This window comes from Pristiophorus japonicus, chromosome 23 (assembly GCF_044704955.1).
Source record: "Pristiophorus japonicus isolate sPriJap1 chromosome 23, sPriJap1.hap1, whole genome shotgun sequence".
Taxonomy (NCBI): domain Eukaryota; kingdom Metazoa; phylum Chordata; class Chondrichthyes; family Pristiophoridae; genus Pristiophorus; species Pristiophorus japonicus.
In genome coordinates, this window is record NC_091999.1 from 35,272,779 (window position 1) to 35,291,397 (window position 18,619).

General features: G+C 45.0%; 1 pseudogene; it reads right to left on the reverse strand.

Annotated features, from left to right (window-relative positions):
- Nucleotides 1–13,822: 13,822 nt before the first annotated feature.
- The window catches only part of LOC139235483 (zinc finger protein 229-like), a 60,109-nt pseudogene continuing 55,312 nt past the window's right edge, over nt 13,823–18,619 (reverse strand).

The following is an 18,619-nucleotide window of genomic DNA, read 5'->3' on the forward strand; positions in this document are numbered from 1 at the left end:
GCAAATATATATTTTGACGATTATCAATATCTATCTATCATCTGTCTCTCTACCTTACAGAGACAGGGTCTAGTGTAATATAAACAGAGACATGTTGTAGTGCAGTAATAACTGAGGCAGGGTCTCGTGTGATATAAACAGGGACAGGGTCTAGAATAATATAAAGAGTCAGGGTCTCGAATAATATAAAGAGACAGGGCCTAGTGTAAAATAAACAAAGACAAGGCCTTGTGTAATATAAACAGAGATACGGTAATGTGTAGTAATAACTGAGACAGTTACTGCTGTATAATAAATATAATTTTGCTGTAATCACTGAGGTACTGCCTAATGCAATCTTTTTTTATTTCTTCGTCATGGGGTCTGGATTTCACTGGCAAGGCTAACATTTATTGCCCATCCCTACTTGCCCTTGAGAAGGTGGTGGTGAGCCGCCTTCTTGAACCACTGCAGTGCGTGTGGTGAAAGTACTCAGTGCTGACTTTGTTCTAGCGGTTTAATACAACTGAGTGGCTTGCTGGGTCATTCCAGTGGGCAGTTAAGAGACCCTTGCTGTGGGTATGGAGTCACATATAGGCCAGACCGGGTAAGGATGGCAGATTTCATTTCCTAAAGGACAATCCGGTAATTTCATGGTCAGCATTACTCATACTAGCTTATGATTCCAATTTTATATTCAGTTCACTGAATTTCAATTCGCCCAGCTGTTGTGGCTGGATTTGAAATCACGTCTCTGGATTATTCTTCTTGATCTGTGGATTAGTCCAGTAACATTAACACTATGCTACCGCACACTGTATAAACAGAGTCATGTTATAGGGCGGTAATAACTGAGACAGGGTTTCTTGTAAGTTAAACAGAGAGAGAGTGTTTCGTGTAATGTAATCAGAGACAGGGTCTAGTGTAATGTAAACGTCTATGATTCTATCACCACCTCTCATCATTTTAATCACCTCAGTAAATGTAACTAGGACACAGCCTTGCATAATATAAATAGATGTATGGCCTAGTGCAGTAATAACTAGGACAAGGTCGAGTGCAATATGAACAGCAGGTTATGCTGTAAAAGATTTAAAACATGGTCTAGGGCAGTAATAACTGAGACAGGGCCCAGTGTAACTTAAACAGAGACAGGGTCTAGTGTAATATAAACAGTGTCAGGGCCTAGTGTAAAATAAACAGAGACAGGGTCTAGTGTATTATAAACAGAGACAGGATCTAATGGAATATAAACAGAGTCAAGGTCTAGTGTATTAAACCAGAGACAGGGTCTAGTGGAATATAAACAGAGACAAGGTCTAGTGTGATGTAAACGTCCAATGATTCTATCACCACCTTTCAGAATTTAATCACCTCTATTAAATCAACCTTTAACCTTCCCTGCTCGATCCCAATTTCTCTAGTCTCTGCATAACTGAAATACCTCATTCCTGGTAGAATTCTAGTCGAGGATGACTTGCTTCCACTCTAATAGTGAGTTATCGGGTGACTGGAGAGTCCGATGCGGGACCTACAGTCACTGTCGCTGGTGGTCAGACAGTGGTTGAAGGAAAGGGTGGGTGGGGAGTCTGGTTTGCGGCATGCTCTTTCCGCTGTTCACGCTTGGTTTCTACATGCTCTCGGCGATGAGACTCAGCGCCCTTCCGAATGCTCTTCTTCCATTTCGGGTGTTCTTTGGCCAGAGAGTTCCAGGTGCTGGTGGGGCTGTTGCACTTCATCAAGGAGGCCTTGAGGGTGTCCTTGAAACGTTACCTCTGCTCGCTTGCCGTGTTGAAGCTCCACGTAGGAACCGCTGTGTCATGCCCCACAACGCTTCCGAGAGCTCCGCGCTCCTCCAATACTTGACTGTTGAGCATCCCTGATTTTAATAACCCCACCATCGCCATGCCTTCAGCTGCCAAGGCCCTAACCTCTGGAATTCCCTCCCTAACACTCTCCACCTGTCTTCCCTTCTTTAAGAAGCTCCGTAAAACCTACTCTTTGATCAAGCTTTTGATCACCTATCCCAATATCTCATTCTGTGACTCGGTGTCACAATTTGTTTGATAACACTCCTCTGAAGTGATTTTAGGGCATGAAGTTGCCCCAATTCTGAAGGGATGGGACAGGTTAGCTGCGGGTAGAATGTTCCCGAGGTTGGGGAAGTCCAGAACCAGGGGACACAGTCTTAGGATAAGCGGTAGACCATTTAGGACTGATATGAGGAGAAATTTCTTCACTCAGAGAGTTGTTAACCTGTGGAATTCCTGCCACAGAGAGTTGCTGATGCCAGTTCATTGGATATATTCAAGAGGGGGTTAGATATGACCCTTACGGCTAAGGGGATCAAGAGGTATGGAGAGAAAGCAGGAAAGGGGTACTGAGGTGAAAAATCAGCCATGATCTTATTGAATGGTTGTGCAGGGTCGAAGGGCCGAAAGGCCTTCTCCTGCACCTATTTTCTATGTTTCTATGTTTAATCTGTTCTGCACCGTCTTCAAGGCCGTGACATATTTCCCAAAGTCGGGACTGAAATTAATTCAATCTCTATTGTTCCATTAGATTAATTATAAGGATTCTTTCTCTCTTAAAATTGGACAGAGCAGTAATCTGAGTATTAGTAATTATTAATTGATAAAGACGATATAATTTGTTCTGACAATGCAGCTGGTGACTTGTCTGCTCAGCAACAGCAGCCTCTGCATGATTCCTGTTTCAATAAGCTCATTCTCGCCACCTGCTGAACATGTACAACTACTGCAGGGGCCAGAGTTTTTTAAACATGTTTATTTAATTCCACATACAATAACTTGCATTTTCCCAGTGACGTTCGCCCAGAGGAGTTTCTCAGAGCAAACCACAAGAGGGCCAAGAGATGAGGGGGAGTTAAGGGAGAAAGGACGCAATTCGTGTTATCAATTCTCATGAGGTTTTCATGGAAAGGTGTGAAGTTATATACGAACATAAGAATTTGGAACAGGAGTCGGCCATAGGGCCCCTCGAGCCTGCTCCGCCATTCAATAAGATCATGGTTTATCATCGACCTCAACTCCACTTTGCTGCATTATCCCCATATCTCTTGATTCTCCTACAGTCCAAAAATCTATCTATCTCAGCCTTGAATACACTCAACGACTCAGCATCCATAATCCTTTGGATTGAGAATTTCAAAGATTCACAACGCTCTGAGTGATGGAATTCATCCTCTTCTCTGTCTTAAATGGCCAACCCGAAACGATGCCCTCTTGTTCTAGACTCCCCGGCCTTGGGGAAACAATTTCTTCGCATCTACCCTGTCAATACGTTTCAGAATATTGTATCTTTCAATGGGAGCATCTCTCATTCTTCTACACTGCAGAGAGCACAGGCCCATTCTATACAATCTCTCATCATAAAACATATCTCTCATCCCAGGATTCAATCTAGTGAACCTCCGTTGCACGACCAGCAAGGCAAGTATATCCTTCCTTAGTTAAGGAGACACAAACGGCCCAATGCTCCAGGAGTCTGGAGTGCAGGTCCAAAGATCTCTGAAGGTAGCAGGGCAGGTAGATAAGGTCGTTAAAAAGGTAGATGAAATACGGGCCTTTATTAGTCGTAGCATAGAATATAAGAGCAGAGAGTTTATGCATTAAATCTATAAAACACTAATAAGGCCACAGTGAGAGTACTGCATTCAGTTCTGGTCACCACATTACAGGAAATATGTGATTGCACTAGAGAGGGTATAGAGGACATGAACGAGGATGTTGCCTGGACTGGAGAATGTTACATATGGGGAAAGATTAGATAGTCTGGAGTTGTTTTCTTTGGAACAGAGCAGGCTGAGAGGAGATTTAATTGACGTGTACAAGATTATAGAGGGCCTAGATCGAGTGGATAGGAAGGAGCTATTTCGCTCAGCAGAATGCTCAATAACCAGGGAGAATAGATGTAAAGTAATTAGTAGAGGATTCGAGGGGATCGAGGAGAAATACTTTTCATCCAGAAGGTGGCAGGAGTCTGGAACTCACTGCCTGAAGGGAGGTAGAGGCAGAAACCCTCATCTCATTGAAAAATACCTGGATATGCACTTGAGGTGCCGTATCCTACAGGGCTATGGACCAAGAGCTGGAAAGTGCATTAGGCCGAATGGCTGTTTCTCGGGAGGCAGAGACACGATGGGCACAATTGCCACCCTCTGTGTTGTAAACATCTATGATTCTGTCACAACCTTTCATCATTTTAATCACCTCTATTATATCATCCTTTAACCTTCCCTGATCAATCCCAGTTTCCCTAGTCTCTGCTTAACTGAAATACCTCATTCATGTCAGATTTCCAATTAACCTCTTATGCACCATCTTAAGGCCTTGACATACTTCCCAAAGTCTGGATTGAAATTAATTCCATCTCTATTGTTCCGCCAGATTCATTCTAAATATGCATGCTCTCTTAAAATTGGACGAGCAATAATATCAGTATTAGTAATTATTGTTTGATAACAATTATACAACTTGTTATAACAATGCAGATAGTGAGTTATCTGGTCAGCAGCAGCAGCCTCTGCATGAATAATGTTTCAATAAGCTCACCTTCGCCATCTGCTGATGATAAACATCTACTGCTGGCGCCAGAGTTTTTTTAAACATGATTATTTAATTCCACGCACAATAACTTGCATTTTCCCAGTGACGTTCATCCAGAGGAGTTTCTCACAGCTAAACACAAGAGGGCCAAGAGATATGGGGGAGTTAAGGGGGAAAGGACACAATTCGTATTATCAATTCTGAGGAGGTTTTCATGGGAAGGTGTGAAGTTATATGGAACATAAGATTTAGGAGCAGGATTAGGCCATACGGCCCCACGAGCCTGCTCCACCATTCAATCAGATCATGGCTGATCATCAACCTGAACTCCACCTTGCTGAATTATCTCCATATCACTTGATTCTCCTACAGTCCAAATATCTATCTATCTCAGCCTTGAATATACTCAACGACTCAACATCCACAGTGCTTTGGATTGAGAATTTCAAAGACTCACAACGCTCTGCGTGATAGCATTCATCCTCTTCTCTGTCTTAAATGGCCCACCACTTATCCTGAAACTATGCCTTCTAGATGTAGACTCTCCAGCCAGGGGAAACAACCTCTCAACATCTAACCTGTCAATCCCATTCGGAATCCTGTATCTTTCAATTAGCACACCACTCATTCTTTTAAACTGCAAAGAGCAGTGCCCATTCTATACAATCTCTCATCATCCAGGATTCAATCTAGTGAACCTCAGTTTCACCACCACCAAGGCAAGTATATTCTTCCTTAGATAAGGAGACCCAAACTGCCCCAGTACTCCAGGACCTTGGAGTACAGGTCCACAGATCGCTGAAGGGTGCAGGCCAGATAGATAAGGTGTTTTAAAAAGGAATACTGAATACGTGCCTTTATTAGTCATGGCATAGAATATAAGAGCAGCGAGGTTCGGCATTAACAGTATAAAACACTCGTTCGGCCACAGTGTGCAGTTCTGGTCACCACATTACAGGAAAGATGTGATTGCACTAGAGAGGGTACAGAGGAGATTGAAGAGGATGTTGCCAGGACTGGAGAATTTTTGCCACGAGGAAAGATTGGACAGGCTGGAGTTGTTTCCGTTGGAACAGAAGAGGCTGAGGGGAGATTTAATTGACGTGTACAAGATTATTGTGGTGCGAAAATTATTGGAAAAAGTCTTAAACGACAGGATGAATCTTCATTTGGAAAGGCAAGGATTAATTATGGACAGTCAGCACGGATTTCTTCAGGGAAGATTGACCCTCTTGGTTACCTCCACAAAAAATGCAATCAGTTTCCACGTGGTAGACAGGTCATGAAGTTGAAAGCCCACGGCAGCCAGGGAAAAATGGCAAGTTGTATCCAAAATTGGCTAGGAGGTATGAAGCAAAGGGTAATGATTGATGTATTTTTTTTGACTGGAAGGATATTTCCAGTAGGTTTCTGCCGTGCTCAGTACTGGGTCCCTTGCTTTTTGTGGTACATATCTGTGATATATGTGGACTTGTATTTACTCTGTACAGCAACCAGAGGGCTCATTCCCCGGAGTCGCAAGGCATCCCATCATCCCTTGGAAGCACAAGTATTTATGAAGGCTTCACAGGTTGGTGAGGCACTCTGCAATAAAAGACTAAGGTCACACTTTACTTTGAGCTCACAGTTTTCAATCTGACTCTTTCTCCATACACTACAACTGGCGATGAGATACAGTTAGCGAACCCAAAGATGCAGGGAACAGTGTGCATCCTGGAGAAATTTTCGCAGGGAGATGATTGGGAGACTTTTGCGGAGCGACTCGACCAATTATTCGTGGCCAACGAGCTAGATGGGGAAGAGAACGCTGCCAAACGAAGGGCGATCATCTTCACCCTCTATGGGGCACCAACGTATGGCCTCATGAAGAATCTGCTCGCTGCATCGAAACCAACGGAGAAATCATGTGACGATTTGTGCACACTGGTCCGAGAGCATTTGAACCTGAAAGAAAGCATTCTGATGGCGACGTACAAGTTCTACACCTACAAAAGATCTGAAGGCCAGGAATAGCGATTCATCTCGCCGAGCTAAGACGCCTTTCAAGACATTGCGAATTTGAAGGACATTTGGAGCATATGCTCAGAGACTTTTTCCTACTTGGCATTTGCCACGAAACCTTACTTGGCAAACTTTTGAGTGTAGAGACCCCAACCTTGAGTAAGGTCATAGCGATAGCCTATGAGTTCATCGCCACCAGTGACAAAACTAAGCAAATCGCTCAGCACACAAGTGCTGCTACAAGTACTATGAACAAAGTGATGTTTTTATCGAATCGGAACGTACAGGACAGGTCACACATTCCTGCAGCTACACGTCGGCCGATGTCTCCGAGTCACCCATCAAGCGTGATGAATGCAAGGCCAATAACACCTTGTTGGCACTGCGGGGGTGATCATCGTTTCCATTCATGCCGATTCAAAGGATACGTTTGCAAGGGCTGTGGAAAATTGGGACACCTCTAACGAGTGTGCAGGCGAGCTGCTAAGCCTTCTAAACCTGCAAACCATCACGTTACAGAGGAGGATCATGAAGAAACAGAGCTTCAGATAGAGGAGGCAGAGGTATATGCGGTACACACATTCACCACGAATTGTCCCCCGATAACGCTGAATGTTGAACTCAATGGACTCCCGGTGTCAATGGAGTTGGACATGGGCGCAAGCCAGTCCATTATGGGCAAAAATACTTTTGAAAGATTGTGGTGCAACAAGGCCTCAAGGCCAGTCTTAACTCCAATTCGCACGAAACTAAGAACTTCCACAAAAAAACTGATTCCTGTAATCGGTAGTGGTACCGTAAAGGTCTCTTATGATTGAGCGGTTCACAAGCTACCACTCTGGGTGGTATCGGGCGATGGTCCCACGCTGCTCAGCAGGAGCTGGTTTGGAAAGATACGCTGGAACTGGTTTGACATCCGAGCGCTATCACCCGCTGATGACACTTCCTGTCCCCAGGTCTTAAACAAATTTCCTTCGCTGTTTGAACCAGGCATCGGAAAACTACAAGGAGCAAAAATGCAGATGCACCTAATTCTGGGGGCGTGACCCATCCATCAGAAGTCGAGAGAAATACTGTACATGATGAGAGAAAGGGGAGAGATCGAGCTTGACCGGCCACAAAGAGAGGGCATCATTTCACCGATCGAGTTCAGTGAGTGGGCCAGTCCTATTGTCCCAGTCCTCAAGGTGGATGGCATCGTCAGAATCTATGGTGATTACAAAGTAACTATCAATCGATTCTCCCTGCAGGACCAATACCAATACCAAAAGCCGACGACCTCTTTGCAACGCTGGCGGGAGGAAAGACCTTCACGAAGCTGGATCTGACTTAAGCCCACATGACGCAGGAACTGGAGGAATCAGCAAAGGCCCTCACCTGCATCAACATGCACAAATGTATTTTTGTTTATAACAAATGTCCATTTGGAATTCGATCAGTGGCGGCGATATTCCAGAGAAACATGGAAAGTTACTGTAGTCGGTCCCGCACACCGTGGTCTTCCAGGACGAAATCTTGCTCACAGGTCGGAACACAGTCGAGCACCTGCAGAACCTGGAGGAGGTTCTTAGTCAACTCAACCGTGTGGGGCTCAGGTTAAAACGCATGAAGTGAGCGCCATCGAGAACGCACTGAAGCCACAGAACGTGACGGAGCTGCGGTCGTTTCTGCGACTCTTAGACTACTTTGATAACTTCTTACCGGGTCTCATCACCCTGCTAGGACCACGACATGTCTTCCTACGAAAAGGAGGCGAATGGGTTTGGGGCAAAAGCCAAGAAAATGCCTTTGTAAAAGCGAGAAAATTATTATGCTCAAACAAATTGCTCGTGTTGTATGATCCATGTAAGCGTTTGGTACTGGCATGTGTGTATCGGGTGTGTATTGCAACAAGCTAATGATTTTGGGAAACCGCAATTGGTTGCTTATGCATCCAGGCGTCTGTCTAAGGCCGAGAGAGGCTACAGCATGATTGAAAAAGAAGCGTTAGCGTGTGTCCATGGGGTAAAAAAATGCAGCAAAACCTGGTTGGGCTAAAATTCGAACTTATGTCCCTGTTTCTCGAGAGTAATGGGATAAATACCAACGCATTGGCGCGCATCCAGAGATGGGCGCTCACGTTGTCAGCATACAATTATGCTATTCGCCACAGTCCAGGCAAGGAAAGCTGCGCTGATGCTCTCAGTAGGCTGCAGTTGCCCACCACGGGGGTGTAAATGTTGCAGCCCGCAGATCCAACAATGGTAATGGAAGCATTTGAGAGTGAGCAATCGCCCGTCTCTGCCCAGAAGATCAAAACTTGGACAAGCCAGGACCTCTTATTATCTCCAGTCAAAAGCTGCGTGCTTCATGGGTGCTGGTCCAGTGACCCAGTGGAAATGCAGGAAGAGATAATGCGGTTCCAGCGGCGCAGAGATGAAATGTATATACAGGCAGACTGCCTTCTGTGGGGCAATCGAGTAGTGGTCCCCAAGAAGGGCAGAGACACCTTCATCAATGACCTTCACAGTACCCACCCAGGCATCATAATGATGAAAGCGACAGCCAGATCGCACATGTGGTGGCCCGGTATCGATGTGGATTTAGAGTCCTGCGTTCACAGATGTAATACATGTTCGCAGTTAAGCAATGTACCCAGGGAGGCGCTGCTGAGTTTATGGTCTAGGGTACAGGTCGACTATGCAGGCCAGTTCTTGGTTAAAATGTTCCCTGTGGTTGTAGATGCATACTCCAAGAGGATTGAATGTGAGATAATGTTGGCTAGCACGTCCGCTGCCACCACTGAAAGCCTGCGGGCCATGTTTGCCAATCACGGCTTACCCGATGTTCTGGTGAATGGCAACGGGCCATGTTTTACCAGTGCTGAGTTCATAGAATTCAAGACCCGTAACGGGATCAAACATGTCACATCTGCCCAGTTTAAACCAGCGTCCAACGTTCATGCAGAGAAAGCAGTGCAAACATCAAGCAAGGCTTGAAGAGGGTAACTGAAGGCTAACTGCAGACTCGCCTATCCCGAGTCCTGCTTAGCGACTGCACGAGACTCCACTCACTCACTGGGATTCCATCTGCTGAACTGCTCATGAAAAGAGCACTTAAGACAAGGCTCTCGTTTGTTCACACTGATCTACATGAACAGGTAAATAGCAGGCGGTTTCAACAAAGTACATACAATGATAGCGCAAATGTGTTGAAGTCAATGATCCTGTATTTATACTAAATTATGAACAAGGTCCCAAGTGGCTTCCCGGAACTGTCGTGGCCAAAGAGGGGAGCAGTGTGTTTCAGGTTCAACTTACAAATGGTCTCATTAAACGGAAACACTTGTTCCAATTCAATCTCACATTCACGGACTACCCTGAGCAACCCACATTGGACCCTACTTTTTTAGATCCCCCAACATACACACCAGTGACGGCCGACACCACGGTTGACCACGAAGCAGAACCCATCACCCACACCAGCCCTGCAGAGCCCAACACACGAGGCAGCCCAGCAAGGCCAGCTGCACAGAGCTCAGCGAGGGCCCAACAAATGATTCATCAACACCAGCTTTCAGACCGAGACGATCAACCAAGGTAAGAAGGGACCCAGATCGACTCACATTGTAAATAGTTACCCTATTGACTTTGGGCGGGAGTGTTGTTATATTTGTGGACTTGGATTTACACGGTACAGCCACCAAAGGGCTCATTACCCGGAGTCCCAAGGGGTCTCATAATCCCTTGGCAGCACAGGTATTTAATAAGACTTCACGCGTTGGAGAGCCACTCTGGTGACCTGCAATGAAAGACTAAGTTCGTACTTTACTTTGAGCTCACAGTGTTCAGATTGACTCTTTCCCCATACACTACAATATCAACGATTTTGATTTGAATATAAGGTGTGTGATTAAGAATTTTGCAGACGACACTAAAATTGGCTGTCAAGTTGATAATGAACAGGAAAGTCATCTGCTGCAGGAGAATATCAATCTACTGGTCAGGTGGGCAGAGCAGTGGCAAATGGAATTTAATTCAGAGAGGCGTCAGCTGATGCACTTTGGGTGAGCTAATAAAGAAAGGATATAAACATTAAGCGGTAGACCACTTAATAGTGTAGATGAACAAAGGGACCTTGGAGTGCTTGTCCACAGATGCCTGAAAGTAGCAGGCCAGGTGGATAAGGTGGTCAATAAGGCATACGGAATGCTTGCTTTATTGGCCAAGGCATAGAATATAAGAGCAGGGAGGTTATGCTTAAAGTGTATACTACTTTGGTTAGGCCACAGCTGGAGTACTACGTGCAGTTCTGGTAGCTATGTTATAGGAAGAACGTAATTTCTGATTTCACTGGAGAGGGTGCAGGTGAGATTTACGATGTTGCTGCCTGAAATGGAGAATCTTAGTTATGAGGACAGATTGGATAGGCTGGGTTTGTTCTCATTGGAACAGAGGAGGTTGAGTGGAGACTGCATTGAAGTGTACAAAATAATGAGGGGCCTGGATATAGTGGATAGTAAGGGCCTATTTCCATTTGTGGAGCAATCTATTACGAGGAGGCATACTTTTAAGATGGTTGGTGGAATGTTTAGAGGGGATTTGAGAGGGGTGCATCTTTACACAGAGATTTCTGTGGATCGGGAACTCTATGCCTGGAACAGTGGCGGATGCAGAAAACCTCTCCACTTTTAAGAGATGGTTGGATGGGCATTTAAAGTGTCGTAATCTGCGGGGTTACAGACCGAGAGCTGATAGCTGGGAGTAGACTTGATGACCTTTTGTTGGACGGAGCAGATATGTACTGCAGGGAACAGAAATCGGCCAAGATGATCTCTCAGAATAATTTCGATCACTTGGATGGGTCAGAGAGTAATTTTCCCAGATCTATTCTTCCTAAATTGGCCTGGGTTTTTATCTGGTTTTTGCCTCTGGTTTTGAGATCACATGGTTCCGGTTGGGGTGGAGTGTAGATTGTTTCAGTATAAGGGGTGTCGCAGTTGTGTGGAGCGGACTGGTTGGGCTCGGTGCTCTTTGCCTTTCTGTCATTGTTCATAGGTTTATATGTAAATTTTGTGCTGCTGACCAAGGCCTGTGTAGTTCTTTGTCGATCGGCGTGGACACGATGGGCCGAATTGGCCTCCTTCTGTGCTAGAATTTCTACGTTTCTATTTTTCTAGTATAAGGTGCTTGGATAGAGTTGCTAGGAAGGAACTAATTCCCTGAGCAGAGTGGTCAATAACCTGGAAAAATAGATATAAAGTAATTGCTGGAAGGATGAGAGGGGATGGAGGAGAATTCCTTTTCATCCAGAGGGTGGTGAGGGTCTGGAACTAATTGCCTGAAAGGGAGGTACAGGCAGAAATTCTCATCTCATTGAAAAAGTACCTGCATATGCACTTGAGGTGCCTGAACATACAGAGCTATGGACCAATGGAACGTGTGATTAGGCCGGATCGCTGTATTTCGGCCGGCACGGACATGATGGGCACAAAGACCTCCCTCTGTGTCGTAAACCTCGATGATTCTGTCACAACCGTACATCATTTTAATCACCTTTATTAAATCATCCTTTAACCTTCTCTGCTCAATTTCAGTTTCCCTTTCGCTGCAAAATGAAATACCTCATTCCCGGGAGAATGCTAGTAAATCTTTTCTGCACCAGTTTCAGGGCCTTGACATACGTCCCAAAGTCTGGTTTGAAATTAATTCAATCTCTATTGTTCTATCAGATTAATTATAAGGATGCATGCTCTCTTAAAATTGGACTGAGCAGAATTCTGAGTAATTGTAATTATTGATTGATAACAATTACATAACTTGTTCTGACCATGCAGACAGTGACGTATCTGCTCAGCAAAAGCAGCCTCTGCATGATTCCTTTTTCAATAAGCTGACTGTCGCCTCTTGCTGATCAAAACATCTACTGCAGGCGCCAGAGTTTTTTGAACATGTTTATTTAAATCCACACACAACAACTTACATTCTCCCAGTGACGTTCACCCAGAGGAGTTTCTCAGAGCAAACCACAAGAGGGCCAAGAGATCAGGAGGAGTTAAGCGACAAAGGACACAATTAGTGTTCTCAATTCTGAGGAGGCTTTAATGGGAATGTGTGAAGTTTATATAAGAACATAAGAATTAGGAATAGGAGTAGGCCATACGGCCTCTCGATCCTGTTCCGCCATTCAATAAGATCATGGTTGATCATCTACCTCAACTCCACTTTGCTGCATTATCCCCATATCCCTTCATTATCCTGCAGTCCAAACATCTATCTACCTCAGCCTTGAATATACTCAACAACTCAACATCCACAGGTCTTTGGATTGAGAATTTCAAAGATTCACAACGCTCTGAGTGATGACATGCATCCTCTTCTCTGTCTTCAATGGCCCAGCCCTTATCCTGAAACTATGCCCTCTCGATGTAGACTCTCCAGCCAGGGGAAACAACCTCTCAGCATCCAACCTGTCAATCCCCCTCAGAATAACTTAGCTTTCAATGAGATCTGAATTGCTCATTCTATGTTTCTAGAATTGGATCTTAAGCAACGCGGGCAATAAAACACAAGCAAAATAGTGCGGGCGGGTGGGAGCGGGTGATTAATAAACTGCGGGTAGGCCGCGCCACATGATTTATAAAGTTGGAGAACAGCCTCAAGGCCTGAAAGTGAACCAGCGGCTCGGTCTATGTTCCAACCGACGGCGCCCGTGAGGCTTTTTATTGGTGACAGACCCGTTACGGACAGCCATCTTGGTGCAGGAAAGAGCGAATGGTTCCCGTTGCAGTGCGGCCATCTTGGTACTGGAACAAAGCGTGGGCGGGGTTTAGTGTCGCAGTGACTCGGAGATAAATTCATTGACTCATTGATTTTTTTCTCACTCTGCTCACAGCGGGTGAAGAACTGAAACCAACCAGAGCAGAGGGAGGGAGAAAACTGGAAGTGCAGGAAAGAAATGTCGGAGATGGTGCGATGGGTTTGGATTTCAGCACAGGGAGGAAGGAGAGTGTGTGGGATGGGGATTTACAGGTTTGGGGGAACAAGAGAGGAAAGAATGTTCCATAGAAAAGAGAATTGTCTGTTCTGAATTTCTATCCTGTCCTAACACTGATGTATTTTGTAAACTCGTTTTACAGGGTATCAGTAGGAGAGGATTTGTAGACAGGGAACTCGAACCAAACATCGCGTCAAGATCTGATAGATTCACTCGATTAATCAGGACCTGAATATAATCGGCTTGTGAATGTGGAAGGAGAAATATTTGTGTGTTCTGTCTGTGAGAATCCTGGAATGTCACATCCTGAACTGTTCTGTCCAGGAATCTGAAATAAAAACAGAAAATGCTGATAATCACAACGGGTCAGGCAGCAACTTTGGAGAGAAACAGAGTTAACGCTTCAGTTTGATGACCGTTCCTCAGAACTCTCTTCAGAAAAGAGTTTACAATAAAATTAATAAACTTTTCCTTCAATCCTAAATTGAGCTTTGGTACAAAATCTACAATTCAGTGTCTGAAAGATTTCACTGATGCACATCTCCAATTAGAAAGTGCTGATTAATCCTTGCTGACAATGCTTACTGACTTATGCATTACACATAGCGGCCCCTAAATTATCCACCAGAAAGAAGGGAAATGGGAACTGGTGAAGAATCAATGTCCCAAATGTTGCCCCTCTGTCTGGGGCAGCAATCTCCTCGGCACGGGAATAGAAACATAGAAACACAGAAAATAGGTGCAGGATTAGGCCATTCGACCCTTCGAGCCTGCACCGCCATTTAATGAGTTCATGGCTGAACATGCAACTTCAGTACCCCATTCCTGCTTTCTCGCTTTACCCCTTGATCCGCCTAGTAGTAAGAACTACTTCGAACCACTCTTTGAGTATATTTATTGAATTGGCCTCAACAACTTTCTGTGGTAGAGAAATCCACAGGTTCACTACGCTCTGGTGAAGAAGTTTCTTCTCATCTCGGTCCTAAATGGCTTACCCCTTATCCTTAGACTGTGACCCCTGGTTCTGGACTTCCCCAACATTGGGAACATTCTTCCTGAATCCAACCTGTCTAAATCCGTCAGAATTTTAAACGTTTCTATGAGATGCCCTCTCATTCTTCTGAACTCCAGTGAATACTAGCCCAGTTGATCCAGTCTTTCTTGATATTTCAGTCCCGCCATCCCGGGAATCAGTCCGGCGAACCTTCGCTGCACTCCCTCAATAGCAAAAATGTCCTTCCTCAAGTTAGGAGACCAAACTGTACACAGTACTCCAGGTGTGGCCTCACCAACGCCCTGTACAACTGTAGTAACACATCCCTGCCCCTGTACTCAAATTCCTTCGTTATGAAGGCCAACATGCCGTTTGCTTTCTCAATCGCCTGCTGTACCTGCATGCCAATCTTCAATGATTGATGTACCATGACACCCAAGTCTCGTTGCACCTCCCCTTTTCCGAATCTGTCACCATTCAGATAATAGTCTGTCTCTCTATTTTTACCACCAAAGTGAATAACCTCACATTTATCCACATTATACTTCATCTGCCATGCATTTGCCAACTCACCTAACCTATCCAAGTCATTCTGCAGCCTCATAGCATCCTCCTCACAGCTCACACTGCCACCCAACTTAGTGTCATCCGCAAATTTGGAGATACTACATTTAATCCCCTCGTCTAAATCATTAATATACAATGCAAACAGCTGGGGCCCCAGCATAGAACCTTGCGGTACCCCACTAATCACTGCCTGCCGTTCTGAAAAGTACCCATTTCTCCTACACTTTGCTTCCTGTCTGCCAACCAGTTCTCAATCCACGTCAGCACACTATCCCCAATCCCATGTGCTTTAACTTTGCACATTAATCTCTTTTGTGGGAACTTGTCGAAAGCTTTTTGAAAGTCCAAATACACAACATCAACTGGTTCTCCTTTGTCGACTCTACTGGAAACATCCTCAAAAAATTCCAGAAGATTTGCCAAGCATGATTTCCCTTTCACAAATCCATGCTGACTTGGAAGTATCATGTCACCTCTTTCCAAATGCGCTGCTATGATATCCTTAATAATTGATTCCATCATTTTAACCACTACCGATGTCAGGCTGACTGGTCTATAATTCGCTATTTTCTCTCTCCATCCTTTTTTAAAAAGTGGGATTGTATTGGCTACCCTCCACTCCATAGGAACTGATCCAGAGTGCATGGAATGTTGGAAAATGACTGTCAATGCATCCGCTATTTCCAAAGCCACCTCTTTAAGTACTCTGGGATGCAGTCCATCAGGCTTTGGGGATTTATCGGCCTTCAATCCCATCAATTTCCCCAACACAATTTCCCGACTAATAAGGATTTCCCCCAGTTCCTGCTCCTTGCTAGACCCTCTGACCTCTTTTATATCCGGAAGGTTGTGTCCTCCTCAGTGAATATCGAACCAAAGTTCTTGGTCAATTGGTCTGCCATTTCTTTGTTCACCGTTATGACTACCCCTGATTCTGACTGCAGGGGACCTACATTTGCTTTAGTAACCATTTTCTCTTTACATATCTATCGAAGCTTTTGCAGTCCGTCTTAATGTTTGCTGCAAGCTTCCTCTCATACTCTATTTTCCCTGCTCTAATCAAACCCTTTGTCCTCCTCTGCTGAGTTCTAAATTTCTCCCAGTCCCTGGGTTCGCTGCTATTTCTGGCCAATTTATATGCCACCTCATTGACTTTAATAATATCCCTGATTTCCCTTGATAGCCACGGGTGAGCCATCTTCCCTTTTTTATTTTTACGCCAGACAGAGATGTACAATTGTTGTAGTTCATCCATGCTGTCTCTAAATGTCTGCCATTGCCCATCGACAGTCAACCCCGTTAGTATCATTCGCCAATCTATCATGGCCAATTAACGCCTCATACCTTCAAAGTTACCCTATATTAAGTTCTGGACCATGGTCTCTGAATTAACTGTTTCGTTCTCCATCCTAATGTAGAATTCCACCATATTATGGTCACTCTTCCTCAAAGGGCATCGCACAACGAGATTGCTAATTAATCCTCTCTCGTTACACAACACCCAGTCGAAGATGGCCTCCCCCCTAGTTGGTTCCTCGACATATTGGTCAAGAAAACCATCCCTTATGCACTCCAGGAAATCCTCCTCCACCGTATTGCTTCCAGTTTGGTTAGCCCAATCTATATGCATATTAAAGTCACCCATGATAACTGCTGCACCTTTATTGCATGCACCTCTAATTTCCTGTTTGATGCCCTCCCCAACATCACTGCTACTGTTTGGAGGTCTGTACACAATTCCCACTAACGTTTTTTTCCCCATTGGTGTTCTGCAGCTCGACCCATATAGATTCCACATCATCCAAGCTAATGTCATTCCTAACTATTGCATTAATCTCCTCTTTGACCAGCAATGCTACCCACCTCCTTTTCCTTTTATTCTATCCTTCCTGAATGTTGAATACCCTTGGATGTTGAGTTCCCAGCCCTGATCATCCAGGAGCCACGTCTCCGTAATCCCAATCACATCATTTTTGTTAACATCTATTTGCACAGTTAATTCATCCACCTTACTACGGATACTCCTTGCAGTAAGACACAAAGCCTTTAGGCATGTTTTTTTTTAACACCCTTTGTCCTTTTAGAATTATGATGCAGTGTGGCCCTTTTTGCTTCTTGCCTTTGTTTACTCGGCCTTCCACTATTGCTTTTTACCTTTCTACCGTCTGTTTCTGGCTCCATATTACTTCGCCCTGTCTCGCTGCATAGGTTCCCATCCCCCTTCCATATTCGCTTAAACACTCCCGAACTGCATTAGCAAATGTTACCTCTAGGACACCAGTTCCAGTCCGGTCCAAGTGCAGACTGTCCCTTTTGTACAGGTCCCACATCCCCCAGAACTGGTTCCAATGTCCCAGGAATTTGAATCCCTCCCATTTGCACCACTGCTCAAGCCACGTATTTATTCTAACTATCTTGCTCCCTCTACTCTGATTAGCACGTGGCACTGGTAGCAATCCAGAGATTCCTAACTTTGAGGTCCTACTTTTTAATTTAACTCCGAGCTCCCTAAATTCAGCTTGTAGGAACTGTTCCCGCTTCTTACCTATATCGTTGGTACCTACATATACCACGACAACTGGCTGTTCACTCTCCCTCTCCAGAATGCATTGCAGCCGCTCTGAGACATCCTTGACCCTTGCATCAAGGAGGCAACATACCATCCTGGAGTCTCGGTTGCGGCCGCAGAAACTACTATCTATTCCCCTTACAATAGAGTCCGCTATCACTTTAGCTCTCCAACTCTTTTTCCATTATTTCTGTGCAGCAGAGCCACCCACGGTGCCATGAACCTGGCTGCTGGTGCCTTGCCCTGGTAAGTCTTCTTCCCCAACAGTATCCAACACGGTATATCTGTTTTGGAGGGAGATGACAGCAGCAGCACTAAAGTCCTGCTCTTTCCTTGTCTGTTGGTCACCCATTCACTATCTATCCTAACCCTAACCTGCGGTGTGACCAACTCACTAAATGTGCTATCCACAACATTCTCAGCATCGCGCATGCTCCAGAGTGAGTCCATCCGCAGCTCCAATGCCGTCATGTGGTCTGTCAGGAGCTGCAGCTGGACACACTTCCTGCACACATAGTAGTCAGGGACACGGGAAGTGTCCCTGATTTCCCGCATAGCACAGGAGGAGCATGACACGGGTCCGAGCTCTCCTGCCATGACTTAACCCTTAAATTAATTTACATACTAAAATTTACTGAAACACCAAACAGCTACTTAGTAGTTCGCTGCCAATTAAACCAATCTAAACGTCAGTCTAAAAGAGAGTTATACTTACCAGTCGAACAGCCAAACATTTACCAGCTTGGCTGTGACGTCACCTCTCAATTTGGCACCCCTCTATCTTTGTCTGCAGCTGGTTGGGCTGGTCTCTGGGCCTCCATCTCATACCCTCGCACTCCTTATCAGCTGCTCTAGTGTCAGCACTGGTAGAAAAAACAAGAGAAAACAGCACCAGCCACCCCAACTTGCCCGAACTCACCCACTTACCAAATTCACAAATGCCACTCTATGCTGCTGCACTCCGTG